The 25010-nt window shown below is 36.6% G+C and overlaps 1 pseudogene; it reads right to left on the bottom strand.

Annotated features, from left to right (window-relative positions):
• Positions 1 to 3866: 3866 nt before the first annotated feature.
• On the bottom strand, positions 3867 to 4416 carry LOC118829444 (annotated as a pseudogene).
• Between the last annotated feature and the right edge of the window lie 20594 nt (positions 4417 to 25010).

Genomic DNA, 25010 nt, shown 5'->3' with positions numbered 1-25010 from the left:
CTGGAAAATAGATCCAGGAGAGATAATTTAAAAATTATTGGACTACCTGAAAGCCATGATCAAAAAAAGAGCTTAGATACCATCTTTCAAGAAATTATCAAGGAGAACTGCCCTGATATTGTAGAGCCACAGGGCAAAATAGAAATTGAAAGAATCCATCGATCGCCTCCTCAAATAGATCCCCAAAAAAAATCTCCTAGGAATATTGTCGCCAAATTCCAGAGCTCCCAGATCAAGGAGAAAATACTGCAAGCAGCCAGAAAGAAACAATTTGAGTATTGTGGAAACCCAATCAGAATAACCCAAGATCTGGCAGCTTCTACATTAAGAGATAAAAGGGTTTAGAATGCGATATTCTGGAGGTCAATGGAGCTAGGATTAAAACCTAGAATCACCTACCCAGCAAAACTGAGTATCATGTTCCAAGGCAAAATATGGATTTTCAATAAAATAGAGGACTTTCAAGCTTTCTCAGTGAAAAGACCAAAACTGAATAGAAAATTTGACTTTCAAACACAAGAATCAAGAGAAGCATGAAAAGGTAATCAAGAAACAGAAATTGCAAGGGACTTACTAAAGTTGAACTGTTTTTTTACATTCCTACATGGAAAGATGATGTGTATGATTCATGAGACCTCAGTATTAGGGTAGTTGAAGGGAATATGCATATATATATATATGTTTATGTATATATATAAGTGAATGTGTATGTATATATCTATATGTATGTGCATGTATGTGTGTGTATATATACATATATATATATATATATATATATATATATATATATATATATATATATATATATATATGTAAAAGAGAGAGAGCAGGCACAGGGTGAGTTGAAGATGAAGGGAAGATATCTAAAAGAAATGAAATGAAATTAAGGGATGAGAGAGCAACATACTGAGAGAGGGAGATAGGAAGAGATAGAATGGGGTGGATTATCTCGCATAAAGTTGGCAAGAGGAAGCAGTTCTGTGGGAGGAGGGGAGAGGGCAGGTGAGGGGGGAATGAGTGAACCTTGCTCTCATCAGATTTGGCCTGAGGAGAGAATACCATACATACTCAGTTGGGTATCTTACCCCACAGGAAAGAAGAGGGAGGAAGATAAAAAAAAAATAAAAGGGGGGGGGGATGATGGAGGGGAAGGCAGATGGCGCTGGAGGTAATCAAAATAAACACTTTGGAAAGGGGACAGGGTCAGGGAGAAAATTCAATAAAGCGGGATGGGTTGGGAAGGAGCAAAATGTAGTTAGCCTTTCACAACATGAGTATTGTGGAAGGGTTATACATAATTATACATGTGTGGCCTAGGTTGAATTGCTCAACTTCTTAGGGAGGGTGGGTGGGAAGGGAAGAGAGGAGAAAATTTGGAACTCCAAGTTTTAAAAACAGATGTTCAAAAACAAAGAAAAAAGTTTTTGCATGAAACTAAAAAATAAGATACACAGGCAATGGGGCGTAGAAATTTATCTTGCCCTACAAGAAAGGAAGGGAAAAGGGGATGAGAGGGGAGTGGGTGAAAGAGAGGAGGGCTGACTGAGGAACAGGGCAACCAGAATTTATGCCATCTTGGAGTGGGGGGGAGGGTAGAAATGGGGAGAAAATTTGTAATTCAAACTGTTGTGAAAGTCAGTGCTGAAAACCAAATATGTTAAATAAATAAATTTAAATAATGGCAAAAAAATAGATGCTGAAAAAGCTTTTGATAAAATAGACAATATAGGAATAAATGGAGCATTCCATAAAATTATGAGCAGTTTCTACCTTAAACCATCAACAAGCATTATCTATAATGGTGACAAGCTAGAAGACTTCTCGATAAGCTCAGGGGTGAAAGCAAGTGTGCCCCTTGTCACCACTTTTATTCAGTATAGCACTAGAAATGTTAGCTATAGCAATAAGAGAAGAAAAAGAAATGAAAGTAATTAGAATAGGCAATGAGGAAAAAAAAACTGTCAGTTTTTGCAGAAGGTTTGATGGCATGCTTAGAGAACCCTAGAGAAACAACTAAAAAACTACTTGAAATAATTAACAACTTTGGCAAAGTTTCAGAATATAAGATAAAACTGCATTAATCATCATCATTTTTTCCCTAGGAAACTAAAGTTTTATGAGAAACTTCTGGGAAAACACCAACTTTCCCAATGCTTTCTCTAAGTCACATTTTCTCAAGTTGGTAAGAATTTAAATTTCAAACCTGATTGTTACATCAATTTGGTAACCAGTGAGCTAATTATACCCCTAGAAAATACCATTTATTTTACTTTCAACAAATTATAACTAGATCCCTGAGCAATGTTTTAGATTTCCCAAGACTAGTCTTCTACTTAATGTTTGGGGGGCGAGGCGCAAGTTGTCCTAACCTTTCCCCTTACTCCCACAGGACACCAAGTACAAGCTGAACTCCAATATGCTCTGAACCTGTTGTTTCATGGAAAACACAGGTAATACTGACACAAATTCTTGTTCCATCTACTTCCTGAGTTTTGCAAAACTTAAAATATTTGGATGGTGGAAAAGAAAAAAAATATCTAGCTAAATTTTAAAAAATAGCAAATTTTCATAGGACTGCTTTTTCACCCTGAAGAATAAGAGCAGTTGACACTATACATTCTCTGTCTTCTGATCTTAGCCTATTCTCTCTTCCTTTCCCCTGAATAAACTCAAACTGATTGCAAAACAACTCTGAGAAACATCCTCTCACACTTCATTCCTGAGCTCATGACCTACATATTATCAAGCAAGAATTTCTTTAATGAAATTACAAGCCACATAAAATTTAACATCATAGTAAAAGTCAAACCTGACATAGTATTAATTTTCAACATATAAAAATAATTCTCATAGGGATTATTCAATAGCATACAATTGTTAAGATCCAAGAGAATATAGAAAATGGTTTAATGTAGCCCAATATGTATTTACCATATATGAGGATTAAATATATTAGAATAGTGAGTCTCAGTCTGTTCCATAAAAAGCCATTACCATAAGGGTGTAAAACCAACTGTTATACAGATGCTGGGCAAGAATGGGCTATTGCTACATTTCAAACAAGTCAGTCCGTATTAAAAAAAATACTTATGTATGAACAGTAACAAAAACACACCAACCAATTGAAAATATACTAAAATGTAATCATTCATGAAAGCTATAATTTAATCTGTGACAGTAAAACACAAGAAGCAATATTAGAGGTGGTTTAGTATATTCTATATTTTAGCTTTGAAAGGCACAGAAATCAGTTATCCCATTTTTTTTTCTATAAAAGACCTATTTTTCCGAAGCATTATGTGCAAACAATTTTAATTAGAATATAATGGCAGGATGATTTTTCATAAATTTTAAATATAAAATGAAGTCAATGATTCAAAAAAAGTTATTTGCTACAGTGAGTTTGTGGGGAAATTTTCATGTTCTATATCTATGACATAGATATAAAATATAATGATTCAACGTTTTAGTGTTTGATGGGGAAGAATTATGATAAAAAGGTCAATATGAAATCGTTCAGACTAGCAATACCTAGCATTTGAAATACAGTCATGCTCTTTTGCATAATCATATTAGAGTCAAGTATATTTATTTGCACATCTATTAAAACTGCTTTTGCAAAAGAGAAATACTATTGTCTTATTTTTCCAAGGAATATACAAAAAGCATTTTTTTTTCTCCAGGGAACTTGTGCAAGACATTATATGATTTGGATTTTTCACATAATATATGAAACAGGAGAAACTTCTCCAGGTACATTGTTAATTAATTAATGTATTTTTTGAAGTCTCAAATGCTGGCCCTGTCCAATTAGGTGATAGTTCTTTATTTCTGCAATCTGGCTCACAGCCCCTGCGTGGTTGGGTCTAAAGCAACAGGCAAATTTTCTCGTTAGCTTTCCTCTTTTCCGCTGGTGTTTTCCTATTTATTTGTCTGAGCAGGTCATAAAATATTTGGTTTACCTTGATCTTTGACTTTGCAGATGACTCTAAAAAAGGCACACTTACATCGATATCTTGCTAAATTCTGACCCTGTTCTTTGCCAACTACTGGCTCATCATGCAGGTGTCATTTATTGCCAACCCAAATCTTTGGGACATCTTCTATATCTTTAACTCATAGAATCTGTTCCCTCTAATCCTGTTAGTCATTAAACATGGAAGGCAGTGTAATCAAATATACTAACGCAAATTCTGGGCCATTCTTATACAGATCTTTCATTGTTGTAAATTGCTTTGTCCCTGGTCTATAGAGGATTTCAAGCATACACTGCTGGCAAACAATTTCAACTTGCTTTGTTTAGGAGTCTTCTATTGTAGGATCATATTTTTCAACAAAGAATCCTTGGACAAAATGTACTGTGCATAATGTGGTCTGTTCAAATGCTGATAATCCCAGTTCTGCCTCTACCTCCATCTCTGCCTAGGCCAATAGGTCTTGATCCACATCTCAGCTATAGCAGGGGAAACCTTGGAGAGGCAGTGGATGCCTCCAGACCAAGCACTCAAGAATGATGCACACCCTTCCCAACATTTCTTTATATGACCATCAAAGTCCAGTAGCAAGAGATAGAAAGAGAAATTGCACTTAAAATAACTGTAAACAATACAAATTATGTGGGTGCCTACCAGCCAAAACAAACCCAGAAACTATGTGAACACAATTATAAATCACTTCACACAAATTCAGATTTAGACAATTGAGAAAGTATCAATTACTCATGGGTAGGCTGAGCCAATATAATAAAAATGACAATTCTGGGTAAACTGATTCACTTGTTCAGTGCCATACCAATTAAACTACTAAAAAATTATTTGAGATAGCTACAAAAAAAATAAAATTATTCTGGAAGAACGAAAGGTCAAGAATATCAATGGGAAAAATACAACGTAAGTTGACCTTGCAATACCAGATCTCAAATTATATTATAAAGTAATAATCATTTAACTATCTGGTACTGACTAAAAAATAGAGTGGTGGATCAGTGGAATATATTAGGTACACAAAACATCTTAGTCAATGACCACAGTAACTGAGTGTTTGATAAAGCCAAATACTCCAGCCTTTGAGATAAGAAATCACTATTTGACAAAAAATGCTAGGAAAACTGGAAAACAATAGGACAAAAACTAGATACAAACCAAAATCTAACACCATATACCAGGATAAGGTAAAAATGGATGCATGATTTAGACATAAAGGGTAACACCATAAGCAAATTAGAAGAGTAGTGAGTAGTCTATCTGTCAGATGTATAGAAAAGGGAAGAATTAATGACCAAACAAGAGACAGAGCACATTACAAATTTAACAGATAATTTTGACTGTATTAAAATAAAAATCTTTTGTCAAACAAAACCAATGAAACCAAGATTAGAAGGAAAGTAGCAAGTTGGGAAGCAATTTTTACAGCAAGTGTCTCTGATAAAGGTTTCATTCCTCGAATATATAGAGAACTGAGTCAAATTTATATGAATACAAGCCATTCTCCAATTGATCAATGGTAAAAGGATATGAACAGGCAGTTTTCAGGTGAAGAAATTAGAGCTATTGCTAGGCATATGAAGAAGTGCTCTAAATCACATCTGATTAGAGAAATGGAGACTAAAACAACTATGAGGTAGCATAAATGATAAATGTTGGAGAAGATGTGGGAAAATTGGAACACTAGCACATTGTTGGTGGAGTTGTGAACTGATCAAAGCATTCTGGATAGCAATTTGGAACTATGCCCAAAGGCCTACCAAACTTGCATACCTTTTCATCCAGCAGTACCGTTACTAGCTCTGTATCTCAAATAGATCATAAAAAAGGAAAAAGGACCTACATGTGCAAAAATATTTATAGCAGCAATATTCATGGTGGCAAAAAGTTAGAAATCAGGGCCAGGGGGCAAGACTGAGCCAAGTTGGAGGCTGGAAAACAGGGACTCACTTAAGCTCTCCCCCAAATCCCTCCAAAAACCTGTAAAAACCGGCTCTGAACAAATTCTAGAGCTACAGAAAAAATGAAATAACAGAGGGAAATAAGTCTCCAGCTGAAGATGACCTGGATGGTTGCTAGGAAGGGTCTATAGCACTGTGCTGGGAGCAGAGCACTGCCCAGAGTGGGCCATGCCAGGACAGAGCAGGCCTTAGGGCCCTGAATCACTGAGCTATGGAAGTTAGCAGACTTCTCAACCCACAAATGCCAAAGACAATTGAGCAGGTTAGTGGGGAAACTGCTAGATCTGAGTGAAAGAAGTGCACAGTCCAGTCCCAGCCCCAAGGGCTATAGAGGTGGCACAGCTGCAGCAGCAGGAAGCTCTGGTCACTCCTTCCAGAGCTCCAGGTATGGCTGCTTCTAGCCCCAGGCCTACCTGGTGGGAGGAATTAAGCAGTGGCTCAGAGCAAGAGTGCAGTGATTGCTTTGTTGGCTCAGAGGCAGGGTTTTCTTGCTTTGCCCTGCTTCAATCTGGGTCCCAGTACTGGTTGGCAATTGGGGGAGGAGGAGCACTGCTGTGGCAGACGTTGTGGTGACTGTGGAGTAGAAGTAGCTCTGGAAACAGCAACACAAGGCCCCTAAAGATTGGGACAAAGTACTCTCTACTCTTCAAGCAGTCATATACTAACAAAAAGGTCAAGGGTCAAGTAGTTGGCTGGGAACATGAACAGGCAGCTTAAAAGGACTCAGACTACAGAATCTTTTCTTTGGTGACAGAGAAGATGAAAACATACAGCCAGAAGAAGTCAACAAAGTCAAAGAGCCCACATCAAAAGCCTCCAAGAAAAATAGGAATTGGTCTCAGGCCATGGAATAGCTCAAAAAGGATTTGGAAAAGCAAGTAAAAGAAGTAGAGGAAAAATTGGGAAGAGAAATGAGAGTGATGCAATAAAATCATGAAAAACAAGACAATGACTTGCTAAAGGACACTCAAAAAACACTGAAGAAAATAACACCTTAAAAATAAGCTAGCCCACATGGGAAAAGAGCTCCAAAAAGCCAACGAGGAGAAGAATACCTTGAAAGGCAGAATCAATCAAATGGAAAGGAGGTCCAAAAGACCACTGAAGAAAATACCACCTTAAACATTAGATTGGAGCAAGTGGAAGCCAGTGACTTTATGAGGAATCAAGAAATTATAAAAGAGAACAAAAGGAATGAAAAAATGGAAGACAATGTGAAATATCTCATTGGAAAAACCACTGACCTGGAGAATAGATCCAGGGGAGATAATTTAAAAATTATTGAACTACCTGAAAGCCATGATCAAAGAAAGAGCCTAGATATCATCTTTCAAGAAATTATCAAGGAAAACTGACCTTATATTCTAGAGCCAGGGGGTATAATAGAAATTGAAAGAATCCACTTACCACCTCTTGAAAAAGATCCCCAAAGGAAACTCCTAGGAATATTGTCACCAAATTTCAGAGTTCCCAGGTCAAGGAAAAATTACTGCAAGCAGCCAGAAAGAAATAAAAATTGAGTATTGTGGAAACACAATCAGGATAATACAAGATCTAGCAGCTTCCACATTAAGGGATTGAAGGGCTTGGACTATCATATTCTGGAGACCAATGGAGCTAGGATTAAAACCAAGAACCACATACCCAGCAAAACAGAGTATCATGCTCCAAGGCAAAATATGGATTTTCAATAAAATAGAGGACTTTCAAGCTTTCTCAGTGAAAAGACCAGAGCTGAATAGAAAATCTGACTTTCAAATACAAGAATCAAGAGAAGCATGAAAAGGTAAACAGGAAAGAGAAATCATAAGGGACTTACTAAAGTTGAACTGTTTTATTTACATTTCTACATGGAAAGATGATATTTGTAATTCATGAGATCTTTCTCAGTATTAGAGTAGTTGAAGGGAATATACATATAGATAGACAGAGGGCACAGGGTGAGTTGAATATGAAGGGGTGATATCTAAAAAAAATTAAAATTAAGGAGTGAGAGAGGAATATATTGAGAGAGGGAGAAAGGGAGAGATAGAATGGGGTAACTTATCTCACATGACTTGAGGATGGAATAACATACACACTTAATTGCATATCTTATCCTACAGGAAAGTAGGGGAAAGGAGATAAGAGTGGGGGGAATGATAGAAGGGAGGGCAGATTGGGGGAGGAGGTAATCAAAAGCAAACACTTTTGACAAGAGACAGGGTCAAGGGAGAAAAATGAATAAAGGGGGACAGGATAGGATGGAGGGAAACATAGTTAATCTGTGTTTTGCATGATGATACATGTGCGGCCTATGTCAAATTGCTTGCCTTCTTAGGGAGGGAGGGTGGGGAGGGAAGAAGGGAGACAATTTGAAACTCAAGTTCTAAAAACAAATGCTCAAAAGAAGTTTTTTTTACATGTAACTGGAAAATAAGATACATAGGCAATGGGGTATAGAAATCTGTCTTGCCTCACAAGAAAGTAAGGGGAAAGAGGATGCAGGTGGGGATTGGGGTGACAGAAGGGAGGACAGACTGGGGAACGAGGTAATCAGAATATATAACATCTTGGAGTGGGGGGAGGGTAGAAATGGGGAGAAATTTTGTATCTCAAAATCTTGTGGAAATCAATGTTGAAAACTAAATGTATTAAATTATAAATATATGTAAAAATAGGTAGAAATCAAGGGGATGACCACCAGTTGGGGAATGGCTGAACAAGCTGTGATGTATGAATATAAAGGAATGCTATTTTGCAATAACAAATGAACAGGTAGATTTCAGTAAAACCTGGAAAGTCTTGTACAAACTGATGCAAAGAAAAATGAGCAAAACTAGGAAAACCTTATACACAGTATCAGCGACATTATGTGATGATTAACTATGAATGACTCAGCTCTTCTCAGCAACACAATGATCCAAGACAAGTACAAAAGAGTCATGAAGGAAAAATGTTATCTACGTGCAGATAAAGACCCGATGGACTCTGAATGCAAATCTAAGCATATTTTTTCACTTTTTCTTTTTCATGTTTTTTTTCTTTTGATCTGTTTCTTCTTTCACAATGGTGAATAATATGGAAATATGTTTTAAGTGATAGCATATGTATAACCTATAGCAAACTGCCTACAAATTTGGGAAGAGGGGAGGCCAGGGGAAGGAGGAAGGAGAAAAATTTGAAGTCAAAATCTTGTAAAAATTATTGCTAAAAATTTTTTGGACATATAACTGGGGAAAAATAAAATACTATTAAAAAATAAAACTCTAAGATTCTGCAAAAACATGGACAAATACCAATGGTAATTATTTTTGCCCAAGATATTTTAACACTTCAGTGTATTTTTGATCTCAACGTGGATACTCTGCCCCACCCCAAGAATTTTGTATATGGTACTACCACTGTTCTATGCCTCCTTGTTCTGAGAAATTTATTATGCTTTTATCTATGCTTTTCCTCATATTGAACCCAATAAATCTGCACATAGTGTCCACTCCTTTATCTCTTGATACTTTGTCAATGCCAGTGGATCGTTGGTTAATCCATAAGGAATTTCTATCTCTTTTACAACACTGGCCTCTTTCTCTCCTAAGTGCTACTGCCAAACCTCAAATAAGTATTTCTCTGATGACATCCTTTATGCTGTTTCCTTTGGATAATTCCCCATGGCCACCATATGTCTCTGTGTTACTTTTTGGTTGATCCTTCATTTTCAGTCTTCAGAGGATGCAGTATTTGATCTGTAATATGTATGTATGTATGTACATATGTATGTAAAGTGTGTACATATGTATATATGTATATATACATGCAGATGTGTATATGTACATATTTTGAGCCTATGTATGCAGATAGGACTTTACAAACTTTAAAACATTTTATAAATATGAGTTGTTATCATGTTTGATGGCATTGCTATTTGCAAGAATACAATATCATCTGAATAATACTAGTATTTTAAAGCAATTGGGCTTTCGTTTGCCGGTAGAAACGTCATTAAAAGTGCTGTGTAAATTTTCAGTCAAGCTAGACTACTCTCTCTTTTTTTTTTCTTTTCTAGGTCATTCATAATCTATTTGTAGTAGTTGCTCAAGATACATGTGCTGATAAACTAGATTTATGAATTTTGCATTCAAATGGATACTGTAGTCTGGAAAATAAGTTTTCTTTCTTTATGTTTTTCTCTTATCGTGGTTTGGTAGGTCTAATGTTTGAGTAATTATGGATTTCATAGAGGAACCCTTTCAATATTTCAATGCCAAGATATTATCATCACATGTTCCATACCCAAAAGCACATGTCAATATGTATATAGAATCCCTCTTTTATTAAAATTATTTTCTAGATCTATTCTGAGTATGGCAAATACCTGTATCAAGGGTATACCTTTACTGAATACCTCACTGGATATTTTAATAGGGTTGTCAGAGAAAGTTATCACTGGTTATATCTTTTAAGGAATAATGGTATTTTTATGTACACTTAAGAGATGCCTTATTGGAAGAGACCTTGAAGGTGAAGCTATGCTCTATTAAACAGAATGTTTATAGTGAACAAACAATGACAGTGGGACCTTGTATTTGTAGCATTCTTTACTTAATTATATAAATATAAAGATGGGATTTCATAGAAAATAACATTTACAAAGACTTCTCCATTCCTTCAAATACCAAGGATGCTTCTGATAAGTTGTGTGGACTATCATCATAATTTGTAGATGTGGAAAACTGGCATGTGGTTTGGTATTTATATTCATATTTTCTATGCAACTCTTCTTTTGGAATAATAAAGCCTAGAATTTGCCACCACAACTTTCAATCCTCCTCTCCTTCAGATATACTTTGAGGGTCAATACCTTTGCACTGTCACAATTGTATTCCCTCCACTGCAAGCCTCATTTGCTGATAATTGGTCTAGTCCAAGTAGTCTGTCTATCATTTTACAGTACTATTTCCAATTACATATATAGTTTATGCAGGTCTATAGTGTTAGAGGGAAATATAGGTCTTACTTCTTCTGTACTTAGTTCAGAAAATAATTTGTAAAAAATATTTTGAAGAATTCAGCCCTATGTTTAACTCTTTTGTCTTCTTTCCAATTTTAACCTTAAATATTTTTAGGATGACTTTGATTAATTGGAGTGCTCACCAAGCTTTCCATAAAACATACTGCCTTTCTTTTCATTTTTCAAAATTTTATGATATGATGATGTTATTTCTAATTTTCCCATACTCCTCTGGATGATTTTACAAATACAAATAGCCTTAACTGACGTTGTCTCTCATGCCATATTCTGCTACTGGGCAAGGAGATCAAATATTTGTAGGTAAAGGCAATGTTCAGCCTTTTTGAGTTCTTCACTAAAACACTGGTTAACTTTCTTTAATAAATGGTTATAAAATATGTCATTGTACAGTTTTCTACCATTTCTTCTTTATTGAATTGAATGGCTTATTATGTAGAATGGCTTGTTTTACATGTACAGCTTTCTTTTGCCTCTCTCATCTTTAGTCTTTTTACCATTTTGAATTAATTCTGATCTTTACTCTAAATGGTTGATGATTTGACTGTTGAGTGCTAATTATATAATCTTTTACACCAAAAACTAGTTATTTATTGCCTACTAAATATAATCAATTTCACTTGTCTATTATTCTCTCTATATGTATCTATGTCTATACATAGGTACATAGATAAATAAATACAGAAGGACAGAATAACATAAGAAAAAGTGATTGATGCATATATATATAAAACATATGTTATATGTGTGGTTATATGTGAATGTACTTATTTGTGAGTATATGTATATATTTGCATGTATATGTATGTGTGTGTATGTGCACATATATATATAATACACACACATAGATGTATATGTATATGTACATGATAATTTGTTTTAGTGAACAACTATTTGTCCTATCTTGATCCTTGCTCCATAGCCAAAATCTCTTTATGTCAATATTTGTATTAAAGTCACCAAGGATTTGTTCGATTTTATTTTTTCTCTCAATGTTCCAAATTGTTTCTATGCCCTGTCATACCCTGTAACAGCTGTTGGTACATAAGCTACCATCATTTTGATGATCATAGTTTTACAAATGCTTATCATGGGGACCACAATATTACTTGACCAAATGTCCCATGAAATTATCTCTCCTCTTGCTCTTAAACACACAATAAAAATAATGTTAACAATCTATTTATCTGTGCAAGGAAAACTTTTGAGTCATCCTTCCTCTTCAGTTGTAACTGTCTTTGCTTTTAGGGTTCATTTACAGCAAGAATATACAGATTATTCTGACCCAATTGACCCAGGTGCATCTATACTCAATTGATTTTCATATTGAGAAGGCCAATAGCTAAGCTCATTTGACTAATGTCCCCAAAACATGTGCAATTCTTAATACATTTTTCCCTTTTGACCCTGCGTCATCATCACAGGAGAAGCAGATGACTGAGGACCATGTTATTTTCTTCTTTATTGCATGGGTTGTTGTGGCCAAAGAGCTCACCACAAAGTTATAAGCTGCTATTGATAAGTATTTCAATATTATGCAAAGCTACTTTTGAGAAAGAAAAAAAAATGTTACTTTTATTGGAACAAGCAAGGTGGCACCTAATATGTGTCAGGAACTGCGCTAGACACTATGAATAACAAGGTAAAAATAATCATTCTCTGACTTCATAATGCTTACATTCTAGCCTAACCAACAAGGCTCTTTATAGGAATATAGAAATACATATGAGATAGACATAAGGTAATTTGGGGGGAAGGAATTAGCAGTTAGAGACATCAGGAATTGCTTCATGTGGGAGGTGGTACTTGAGTCAAGTCTTAAAGATTCAACAAGGAGGTTGGGAGAAGGGAATGCCTCCTTGGCATGAAGAATGGCCAGTGCAAATTTGTGGATGCAGGAGGTGGAGTGTCAGGTATTAAGTACAGTAAGAAGGCCAATGTAAATGTAATAAAATATAATTAAAGGAGAATGGTTTGGAAAAAAAAAATCTAGAAAGGAAGTTTACTGCCAGATTGAAAAGGACTTTTTGTCCCAAAGAGAAAAGTTTGTATTTGCTGCTTAAACATAATAGAGAACAATTGAAGTTTGTTGAGTAGGGGGCTGAACATAGTCATACTTGCTTTTTTTGGAAAAATCTGTAGCATTCTCTAAAAAAAAATAGATTAAATATGTGAAGACAGTTAATTGTTTTATGACTTTAAGGAAAACTGTAAGAAGTTTTAAGTAGATATTCTCTGCAGTGTCAGGAAGTCTTTCATAAAGAATGAATAATTTACCTAAGTGACTGAATTCTTAGAGAAGGCTTCCGGTGGCCCCTTGTTCTCTGAGGATTGCTGCCTCTTTGCATCTCAACCCCAACTGTTGGTCTATAAGAAAGAAATGCTGGAGGAGAATGATACTCATTTCTTGCCCTTTGGGGGATTGATTTTACATCTCTAAACCCATGCTGCAAACAGCAATTCTGTGGAAGATGATTAGAAATGACAAAAACGGGGCAGCTAGGTGGCGCAGTGAGTAGAGCACGGGCCCTGGAGTCAGGAGGACCTGAGTTCAAATCCGGCCTCAGACACTTGACACATGTACTAGCTGTGTGACCTTGGGCAAGTCACTTAGCCCCAATTGCCCTGTCCAAAAAAAAAAAAAAAAAGAAATGACAAAAGTGAAGGTTTTCAAGCCTCCAATATTCTTTTACCTAGAAACTTGCTTATATCATTGCTTCCACAGGAAATTTTAAGTGGGAATCTTCATTTATTTCTCTTACTTTTTTTTCTCCTCCTGCAAATAAGGCAGTACAACAAAAGATAACCACTCCACACCTGTGCAGAATTTTCCAAGTAGAATTTCTAAATAAATCCTTTAGAGAAGGAGGGAGAAATGACTGTGGAAATAAACATAGAAATCTGAGCCCCTTACTTGCGGCCGATAGATAAATTGGCAGCATTAGGAAATAACTATTCAGCTTAGTGTTATATAATCAGAAAAGCAAACAAAATAATAGGTAGTTCGAGGACACATATGATAATGGTCTTGAAATCAGAGCATCCATGCCTTGTTGTAAGTTCATTAAAGTACCTGAAGAGGATTCCAAGATTCAGATTGATCCTGTCATGTTACATTACATGTCTCTATGATTCGAAAAAGACCAGACTCCTGGGGGTAGAGCCAAGATGGCAGAGTAGAGGAAGCATCTGAACTTCTCCAATATTGCCATCCAAACAACTTTAAAATAACACCTCAAATTGAATTTAGGAGTGGCAGAGTCAATGAGAGATTGAAATAAGATTTTTTTTCCAGCCCAAGACATCTTAGGAGGTCAGAAGAAGGCTGTGATATCAGTCTGGGGGGCTGGCCTGGAGCTCCTCTGGTAGCAACACCAGCTATGGGCCTTAAAGGTGGCAACAATGATAGCAGCAGCAGCTTCGGGAGCTCTCAAGCCAAAGATGCTAAAGGGATCTGACAACTGGTCATAAAGGGATTGCAGGGTGCCCTTGTTCTAATACTGGGTGCAGGATAGGACACTGCTATTTCCATCGCCTATATCCTCTTCTGAATCAGAATTCCAAGGCATGAAGGTCTGCTTGCAATCACAAGGTAACAGGGAGAGCATTCTTGCTTGCAGCTTTGAGGGATCAGGGTCCCTTCCTTAGTAAGTACCAGAGGACAGACCAGGAGAGCAGTGGGCACATCGGTCCTTCATCAAATTACCTTGGAAGCACTGTAAGCTTCCAAATCCCCAGAACCAGTTCTGAAAACAGTAGTGCAGAAAAACCTAAAGCTTGAGACAGAATACTCCCTCTTCTAAAAAAAAACCAAAACAAAATAACAAAAACAACAACAAACAAGTAGAGGAACAGAGCCCAACTTTTACATAAGTTTAAAAGTCAAGAAATAGGCTGAAAAAAATGAGAAAATAACAAAAAAGTACCACAATAAAAAAAAATTAGTATAGTGATAGGGAAGATCAAGACACAAATTTCAGAGACAATTATGTCAAAATAGCTACAATCAAATCATCAAGCCCAGAAGGGCTAAAAATGTATTTTCAAAATCATATAAGAGTGGTGGAAGAAAAATTGGGTAAAGTAATGAGAGCAATGTAAGGAAATTATGAAAATAAAAATTAACAGCTTGAAAAAAATGGAACAAAAATACTGTAGAAAATAACAACTTTGAAAACAGAATTGACTAAATAATAAATGAGGTACCAAAGGTCACAGAGGAAAATGACTCTTTAAAAATAAAATTCAGGAAGTAGAACCCAATAATACCATGAGATATGAAGAAACAATAAAATAGAGTCAAAAGAATGAGAAAAATAGGGGGGAAATGTAAAATATCTTACCATAAAAAGAACAGACCAAGAAAATATATTTAATAATTATTGGACTGCCTGAAATCCATGATCAAAGAAGGAACCTAGAAATTATATTTCAAGAACAATTATAAAGGAAAACTGCCCCAATATCTTGGATTAGCTAAGTGGCACAGCGAATACAGTGCCAGGCCTGGAGACTCATCTTCCTGAGTTGAAAATCATGAAAAGCAAGTCAATGACTTGCTAGAGGAGACCCAAAAAATTACTGAAGAAAATAACACCTTAAGAACAGATTAATCCAAATGGCAAAAGAGCTCCAAAAAGCCAATAAGGAGAAGAATGTCTTGAAAGGCAGAATTAGCCAAATGGAAAAGGAGGCCCAAAAGACCACTGAAGAAAATACTACCTTAAAAATTAGAATGGAGCAAGTGGAAGCTAGTGACTTTATGAGAAATCAAGAAATTATAAGAGAGACCCAAATGAATGAAAAAATAGAAGACAAAGGGAAATATCACACTGTAAAAACCACTGACCTGAAGAATAGATCCAGGAGAGATAATTTGAAAATTATTGGACTACCTGAAAGCCCTAAGCAAAAAAAGAGCTTAGACATCATCTTTCAAGAAATTATCAAGGAAAATTGCCCTGAGATTCTAGGACCAGAGGGTAAAATAGAAATTGAAAGAATCTACCTATTGCCTCTTGAAAAAAATCCCAAAAAGAAAACTCCTAGCAATATTGTCTCCAAATTCCAGAGTTCCAAGGTCAAGGAAAAATTATTGCAAGCAGCCAGAAAGAAAAAAAAAGTTTGAGTATTGTGGAAATACAATCAGGATAATACAAGATCTAGCAGCTTCTACATTAAGGGACTGAAGGGCTTAGAATATCATATTCTGGAGATCAAAGGAGCTAGGATTAAAACCAAGAATTACCTACCCAGCAAAACTGAGTATAGTGCTCCAAGGCAAAATATGAATTTTCAATAAAATAGAAGATTTCAAGCTTTCTCAATGAAAAGACCACAGCTGAATAGAAAATTTGACTTTCAAATATAAGAATCAAGAGTAGCATGAAAAGGTAAACAAGAAAGAGAAATCATATGGGACTTACTAAAGTTGAACTGTTTTGTTTACATTCATACATGGAAAGATGATGTGTGTAATTCATGAGACCCATCTTAGCGTTAGAGTAGTTGAAAGGAATATACATATGTATATCGACAGAGGGCACAGGGTAAGTTGAATATGAAGGGATGATATCTACAAAATAAAATAAAATTAATGGTTGTGAGAGGAATATATTGAGAAAGGGAGAAAGGGAGAGACAGAATGGGGTAAATTATCTCACATAAAAGTGACAAGAAAAAGCAGTTCTGTTGCAAGGGAAGAGGGGGCAGGTGAGGGGGAATGAGTGAATCTTGCTGTCATTGGATTTGACTTGAAGAAGGAATAACATATACACTCAAATGGGTATCCTACCCCACAGGAAAGTAGGGGGAATGGGGTAAAGAGTGGGGGGATGATTAAAGGGAGGGAAATGGGAGAGGAGGTAATCACAAGCAAACACATTTGAAAAGGGACAGTGTCAAGGGAGAAACTTGAATAAAGGGGGACAGGATAGGAAGGAGGAAAATATAGTTGGTCTTTCACAACATGACTGTTATGAAAGTGTTTCATATAATGACACATGTGTTGCCTGTGTTGAATTGCTTGCCTTCTTAGGGAGGGTGGGTGGGAAGGGAAGAGGGGAGAGAATTTGGAACTCAAAGTTTGAAAAGCAGATGCTCAAAAAAAAGGTTTTTCTGCATGCAACTAGGAAATGAGATATACAGGCAATGGGGCATAGAAATCTATCCTGCCCTACAAAAAAGCAAGGGGAAAATGGATGGTGGGGAGTGGGGTGATAGAAAAGGGAGCTGACTGGGGAATGGGGCAATCAGAATATATGCCATCTTGGGAGTGGGGGAAGGGTAGAAATTGGGAGAATATTTGTAACTCAAAACCCTGTGGAAATCAATGCTGAAAACTAAAACATTAAATAATAAAATATGGAACTAAAAAATAAAAAAGGATTATTTTGCTAGAACATGAGTAAATAAATAGCAGCAGCAATTGTCTATAATAAACATTGAAAAATAAGTTGGAGCTACACTAGGTTTAAAATTGATCTCTGAGAAGTTAAATTTTTTTTCCACTAAAGGAATAAAAAGCCACTGAAAGCAGTGAGTAAGCAGTGGAGAGACAGTCAGACTTGTGTTTTAGTACCAATATTACAGCAGCTCAGCAGGTTAGATTCTTATGGGCTTGTTTTTTGCATACACAGTGTATGGTGTTCTTCACATCGTGTTATTGTTTATCCTGCATTTTTGAAAACCACCAGTAACATCACAAATGATTTCTTGGCTTGCACGTGAATCGGATTCAAGTGAGACAGAATTGCATGAAATTGTAAGCCTCTCTCTCTTTCTTCCAAAGTCATTGAAGTCCAGCGGACAGACAAAAGTTAAGATGACTGGCAATGGTCCAGGATGCTGTTGATGACCTTGGCATCTTCAGTGCCTGGCCAGGCTCTGAGTGCTCCACAGTTCCTGCTTCAGCCATCTTCGTGGCCTGTGGCACAAATCATTCTCTTCTGCCCATTCTGCCAGAGGAAGTTTTCACAGGTTTGGGGTAGACATCCTAACTCACTGATGGCTTTGAAGGCTGCCAGTTACCCTCAACCTGATTTAGCTAGTCTGCTGAGACAGTTTTACTGGAGTGTGGTCACTGCACATGGGACAGCCTCTTGAAGCCACAGATGAGCACACCAGAAATATTAGTCCTGCCTAAACTATTTGCCTCAGTTTCCTCATCTGTAAAATGTGGATAACAATAGTTTACCTTCTAGAGTAGTTGTGAGAATAAAATTAGATAATATTTGTAAAGTGCTTAGCATAGTGATGTACATAATAGATCCTATATCAATTGCACCATTGTTCCTGTTATACACAAAATCCACAAGTAATTTTGAGAATGAAGTTACTGGTAGCTATTCATCCTCTACCTGTGTTTGAGCAGAGAGTGTCCATAGGGGAACATGGCCTTTGGGCCCATACAACAAGAACATTATGTACTATAGATGTTGGTCATTATGATACTAGGTTCAGGCTGCTGAGGAGCTGTTACAACATCATGCATGTGAGTTTTGCCTTTTGGTTCAGCAAAAAACAAGACTACCACCAAAATGCAAAATCTTTAGCTAATAATTTAAGGCTTTTCACCATCTGGCTATATCCTACCTTTCTATTCTTTTAACATATTACTCCCCTTCACACACTAGATTTTCCCCATATGTTCTTTGCATCTCTTATCTCTATGTCTTTGCACAGGTGGGTCATGCCTGGGATGTACTCCTTGCTCCTCTTCCCTTCATTGCTTCCCTCAGACATAACGATTTGTGTCACTAACCCAATACAGAAGCGTCATTCATTTTCTCAGATGCTAATATTATCTTTGATAATCAAAAATCCTCAATTTACTTCCTTTCCATCCTTCTTTACTACTTATCTCAATGTGGAGGTCTCTCAGCTAATATTATCTTTGATAATCAAAAATCCTCAATTTACTTCCTTTCCATCCTTCTTTACTACTTATCTCAATGTGGAGGTCTCTCAGCTCTTTATGAAACCAAGGTTTCTCTCTAACTATAACCCTACTGAAGTATGACTTGACTCTATAGATTCATAAATGGGTGACAGGTAGGGGAAATTAAAAGCCAGATATTCTGAGTCTGGAAATTGTCTTCATGCCATCTTGTTTTCTTTTGTAGACATAAGTAAAAATGTTTTGACAATTAACAAGTAGTATTTACTTAGAGATCAAAACAATGTATGTCTCATCTAGAATTTCTGTTCCTTTTTGAAGATATTGAACAACTATAGCATTTGCTCATTTTTCCAACTATGACCTGCCTAGGCCTATTATCATACCTCATCAATGCTCACAGATGATCCTGAGTTCTCAGATGCTGTATCAAGCAAGAAGAAGTTCTGGATGGTTATAGAATCATAGATTTAAACCTGCTAGATATATTAAACCAACCATCTCCTTTTTATAGATGAAGAAATGAGCATGAGAGAGGGAAAATACCTGCCCAAGGTCACATAGAAAGTAACAAGAGGCTAGATTAAAAGCTAGGTCTTCTGACTGCACGTCCCAATTTCTTTCATGTCCAGGTTTATTTTTACATAAATGGCCTCTGAGACCTCCTCCAGCTTTGAGACTTGGAATTCTGGGACCATTCAAAACTGCTAAATGCAACAAGAACTCATTAAAAGAAGACTGACCACTGGAAGAAGATCCCTGTTCATCACACCAACTCTTACAGGTAACTGTCTGCAATGTGTTGGATTTGCAGCCTGCGTTGGTCTGTAAAGCAGCAGCAACAGCAAACAATAGCAATGATTTCAGTAATAACAGCTGGTGTTGATGAAATGCTTGGAGGTTTGCAATTTTTTTACATATATCTCATTTGATCATCACAACAACCTTATGAAAAGGGTGCTAATGTCATTCTAATTTTACGGATGATGAAACCAGAGTAGAAAGAAATTAAATGACTTGTTCATAAATAATTCCAGTCTTGGTAAAAGAATTATCTAAACATAATTTCTAATGAATGATAACTTCCTCCTATTCATATATGAAGCTTTTTATTTCCCTACATATATATATGTATATATATATATACATATATATATATATATATGTATATATATATATATATATATATGTTTTCTCTCCATTAGAATGTGAGTTGTTTGAGGGCAAAGTATGTTTTTTTTTTTTTGCTTTAGGGGGCGTTCTTTATTGGAACCGTAACTTTAGTGTAGTATTTGACATGTAGCAAGTACCTACTAAAAGGTTGTTGATTGATTGACTTCAAAAGATCAAATGAGATATCTATAAAGCACTTAACATAGTGTCTGACACATAGTAGGTGCTATATAAGGTCAGCCATTATTATTGTTTTTAAAAGGAAAACCAATGTAAGTCACTATCAAAAAATGCAAGATTTAATAAAAGTCAATGTAATATTTTGGGATCCCCAACCTGAATGCTAGCTAAGCAGCCACCTGGAAATGTAAGTGATGCTCTCCAACAGTTTAGCAGCCATCCTGCAGTCTTGCTGATTTCCTTTTCCAGGTTCCTGAACAACTGACAGTAGAGGAACATCATTTCTACTTTAAAACCCCATGGTAATTGGAAATGAGCGCTTTGCTGCTCTTGTCATTGGAGCAAGTGACTGGGGAGCCATTTGGGGCTTCGCATGAAGGCTTCTGACAACACTCTCTTGGATGAAAATTCTCAACAGTGTCACTGCTGTACTTTTCCCTGGCTGCCCCGGGCTCCAAGTTAAACTTCTCAGCTTTCAGCAAGGAGAATCTTTCCCAGTATTGACATCAGTAATGGCACCAGTTACTGAAATGAAATGAGAACTAATTCCTCCATGTGGGTTGGTTCAAGTATTTTTGTTTGTTTTATCAAATGAACTTCAGATCCCTTCCTCCAATTGCATGAGACGATACTGGAGTAGCAAGATGCTGAACCTCTTAAAAATACAGAATTACGCCAGAACTTCACTTCAACTCACCATGCCATGTGCCAAAAGTTAAACATGATCATAAATCTTGAACTATAAGGAAGAGCTAGGTTGCACAGTGGATAGAGCACCAGGCCTGGAGTCTGTAAGACCTTATCTCAAATCTGACCTCAGGCAATTACTAGCTGGGTGATCCTGGACAAGTCTCTTAACCCCGTTTGCTTCAGTTTCCTCATCTATAAGCATCTATAAGCTCTAGCTATGAGTTAGAGAATGAAATGGCAAACCATTCCAGTGTCTTTGCCAAGAAAAACCCAAATGGGGTCACAAGGAGTCAGATGTGACTGAAAATCAACTGAAGGACAACAGAAGACACCTTGGCCAAAGTTATCATTTAACAAATCTGGAATCAGAACCAGAGAGATTGGAGATTTGCCCAAGGTTACGTGAATAATAAATGATAGGACAAGTTCTCTGACTCTAATTTCCACACTCTTTTCATTAGGCGACACTCTTCAGGGAATCCTGGTCCTGTAGGACAAGATAGGTGATCTTTGTATTTCTTCACCATGAATTACTATGGATTGCAGAGGAACAGCTTGCCCAAGTTTTCCATTAGATTAGAAGTTATACATATACATGGCTAAGATATGTCTTCTGTAAATACCATTTCTCAGGATCACAGAGTCTCAGTTTTTGTTTTTCTTTTTCAGAGATCTTAAAGGCCAATCTAGCCCACCTTGACCCTGGACAACATATTCTCTGCAATATGCCTAATCATAAGGTTTTTGTTTGAAGATTTCTAGTAAGGAAGATACCTCTATTAGCTTTAACCAGTACATTCTATAGCTCTCACTCTTAAGAATCCTCCCTGCACCTAAACTCTCACTCTAGCCACTATGAAGAGAGAAGAAATGTACCTCTTTGCTATGTCGACTAATTACTCCATGATCTGTCAAACAGAAGAAACCCAATCCCTTCTTCAATGTGCTAACTAACCTTTCTTTCTTTCTTTGTTTCTTTCTTTCTTTCTATCTATCTATCCTATCCCATCCTGTAATGTCTTTAAAAGTTATAAATATTAAATATTCCAGGTGTAATTTTCAGTTTCATCTGATTATCTTCTGGACTGAAAATGCTATAATTTTCCCAATAGCACCATGCACAAAATGGATATCTTGTTCAATCATTTATTCAGTCATGCCTGACTCTTGATGTCCCCAGTTGGTATTTTCTTGGCAAAGATACTGGAGTGGTTTGCCATTTCCTTCTCCAGCTCATTTTACAGATGAGGAAACTGAGGCAAACAGGGTTAAGTGACTGGTCTAGGATCACAGAGGTAACAAATGTCTGAGGCTAGATTTGAACTCTAGGAGAGGAGTCTTCCCAACTCCAGGCCTGACACTATCCACTGTGCCACCTAGCTACCCAGATGTTTAGAGTTTCTTTTAGAGTGAAGTAAAATTTTTAATTTAGTTTTTGATGGGTGAAAAGAAGCTTAGGACTTTATTCTTTGATTCAACAAACTGGTACCCTATGTACAGAATACTATATAAGTACTAGAGAAAATTAGGATTAGGCATCACTCAACTCTAGCTATATTCTTGTTTCAAGACTTCAGGGAAATGTAATCTTTTAGTATGGATATTATGTTTTATGCAATAGTGACCTATAGCACTACACCTGGAGAGATCATTAAAAATTGTTATGGGCATAAAATATATGTATCACCTGGCAGCCAACCTGTTGATGAGCCTACCAAAACTTAACTAGGCTGGTTTTCAGATGACACCCTTAGAGACCATTAAGAGGCTAATTAATAATGATGATAAAATTATTATTGTTATATTGATTTATGGATGGCAAAATATATAAGTATACATATGTAAAATATATATGCACATATGTACCTGTGTGTATACCTATACATTGTGTGTGTACACAAAATCTCTTTTGATCCTCATTTGATAATTGATTCTATTATCTTCACTTTAGAGATGAGGGAATTAATACTAAGTGATTTCTCAAGATTGATCCAAATAGTGTGTGAGGCAGGTTTTCCTGACTTCAAATCTCACCCATTCTCCACTACATCAAGCTGTTTATACTCAATGACTTTCCAGTTTGATAGCAACTGTCAGAGTTTGTACATAGCTGGCTTATATATCTTCTGGTCCATTTGCATGTCGTGGTGAAACATAAGTGTATGGTGATAAGGATTCCTGCCCCTGTACTTATGAATTATAGAACAAAATTTTGACGTAGCCTAAAGTATCCTGGCCTGGGAGTCAGCATGACCTAGTTTCAAATATTATCTGAGATACTTGCAATCTGCCTAATGACATAGGCAAGTCATTTTACTTCTCTGTGTCCTAATTTATGCTCTTGTAAAATGGAAATGTTGGAGTCAAAGGCTCCTAAGATCTCAGCCAGATTTGTCTGTGATTTCTAGTAGTTTTCTGATATGCCAAAATCATTACGATATAATGTAATGCACAATGTGAAAAAAAGTGTGGAAAAAAAAGTGTGAGCCTAGTCTATTACCACATTCAGTGATTTGCCATAGAGGGGTTAGAACTTGAGTCAAACTTAAACAGAAGGGTAAGATGTGAATAGGCATGAGGTAAGGGAAGAACATAAAAGGTCTAGCAAATAGTGTAGAACAAATTCAGAAGTCAAAAAGAACGTCACATGTATAGGATGAGAAGAAAAATGTGGTGGTGTCCAACTGTAAAGGGCTTTCAATACCAGTGCACAGATTTCAAAGTTTATTCGATGTCTAAGATGTGATTATAGGAAGGTTTTGAGTAAAGAGATAACATGAGAAAGATCCATTTAACAGTGTGAAAAAAAATAATTAAAAGGAAATGGACTGAGTGAAAAATGTAATTAATCCCCAATATTGAATAGAAGCCTAGAGTGATAGATTTAGACCTAGAGCAGACTGTAGGGTCTATTTACCCCACCCCTCTCATTGCTGAGGTAAACAGAGGCTAAGTGACTTGTCCACAGTCACACAGCTAGTGATTGGCTTCCCTAGGGCAGGACTTTAATCCTGGTCTTTTCAAGTCCAGAGCCATACACCAAATCTACAACATAACAGGATTGATTAATAGCCCAAAGGCATACTTGATGCTAAAGACAACATTTCTAGATGTGAATTCATTTTCTAGTAATTTCTTTAGTGATTATAGTTGAAAAGGGATCCATTCATTCTTGGTAATGAATCTGATCCCCCATGGTTATGCTTGGTGGAGGACCAGGAGGGATTATTCAAATCCCTCAGGCAAAGGCTATTTAAATAATCTCTCCCACTCACCTAATAGATTCCTCTGGACTTTAGATTGGCAATAAAGGAGAAAATGGAGGGATGACATTAGCTTTTGAACAATTAGGGAACATTTCCTCTTTAGGAGACCCCACTTCAGAGATAGAGAGGAGGCTCTCTCAACTTCACGTTATTCTACTTTTACTTCTATTGTGAACATTGCATTTTCTAGTATAATGTCTACTCCTTGAGGGCAACTGACTTGTCTTTCTCTTTGTGTCTACTGTACCCTGTTCCAGGTTTCTTACATAGTAGGTACTTAATAAATACTAATTTGGTGTCCATAAATAAAAAATCAAATTATTTCACTGAAAGAAATGTTGAATTTGAGTTCAAAGAAATGATGTATGGCAACCAAGCATTGATTAAGCACTAATTATGTGCCAGGGACCATCCTAATTTCTGGAGATACAAATATATGGAAAAAAGAAATTCTATCACTGGCCCCAAGGAGCTGATATTTTAATGGAGCAAAATATCACATAAGAGAGAGCTGAAAAGGGGAAGGGAATAGTGTAGGAGGAGATACTCCCATCGGGGCCTAGTGGGGAATTCCAGAGAGAAAGAACAGCTGAGAGGGGAGTGAAGCATGACTGGCCTGAGGCATTCCAAAGAGGAATCCCCTGGAAAGAATTCTCTAGTAAGAGATATACAGTCAATCAGTAAGTGAAAGATGTTTCCCAGGCATTGAATAGGCTTCAGGTGGGGCCAGAAAAAGGCAGCCTGATTAGAGACAGGACCACACCCTGTTTTGTGGCCAGGCTTACACCCTTTTGCTAGTTAGCAAACTAGTTTGCAAGTGGGGTAAAGCCCTCAAGGCCCTAAGGGGAGTTGCTA

The sequence above is a fragment of the Trichosurus vulpecula genome, chromosome 8, assembly GCF_011100635.1.
Source record: "Trichosurus vulpecula isolate mTriVul1 chromosome 8, mTriVul1.pri, whole genome shotgun sequence".
Lineage (NCBI taxonomy): Eukaryota > Metazoa > Chordata > Mammalia > Diprotodontia > Phalangeridae > Trichosurus > Trichosurus vulpecula.
Note: the sequence above shows the minus strand (reverse complement) of the source record. Positions and strands in the feature narration are given on the sequence as shown.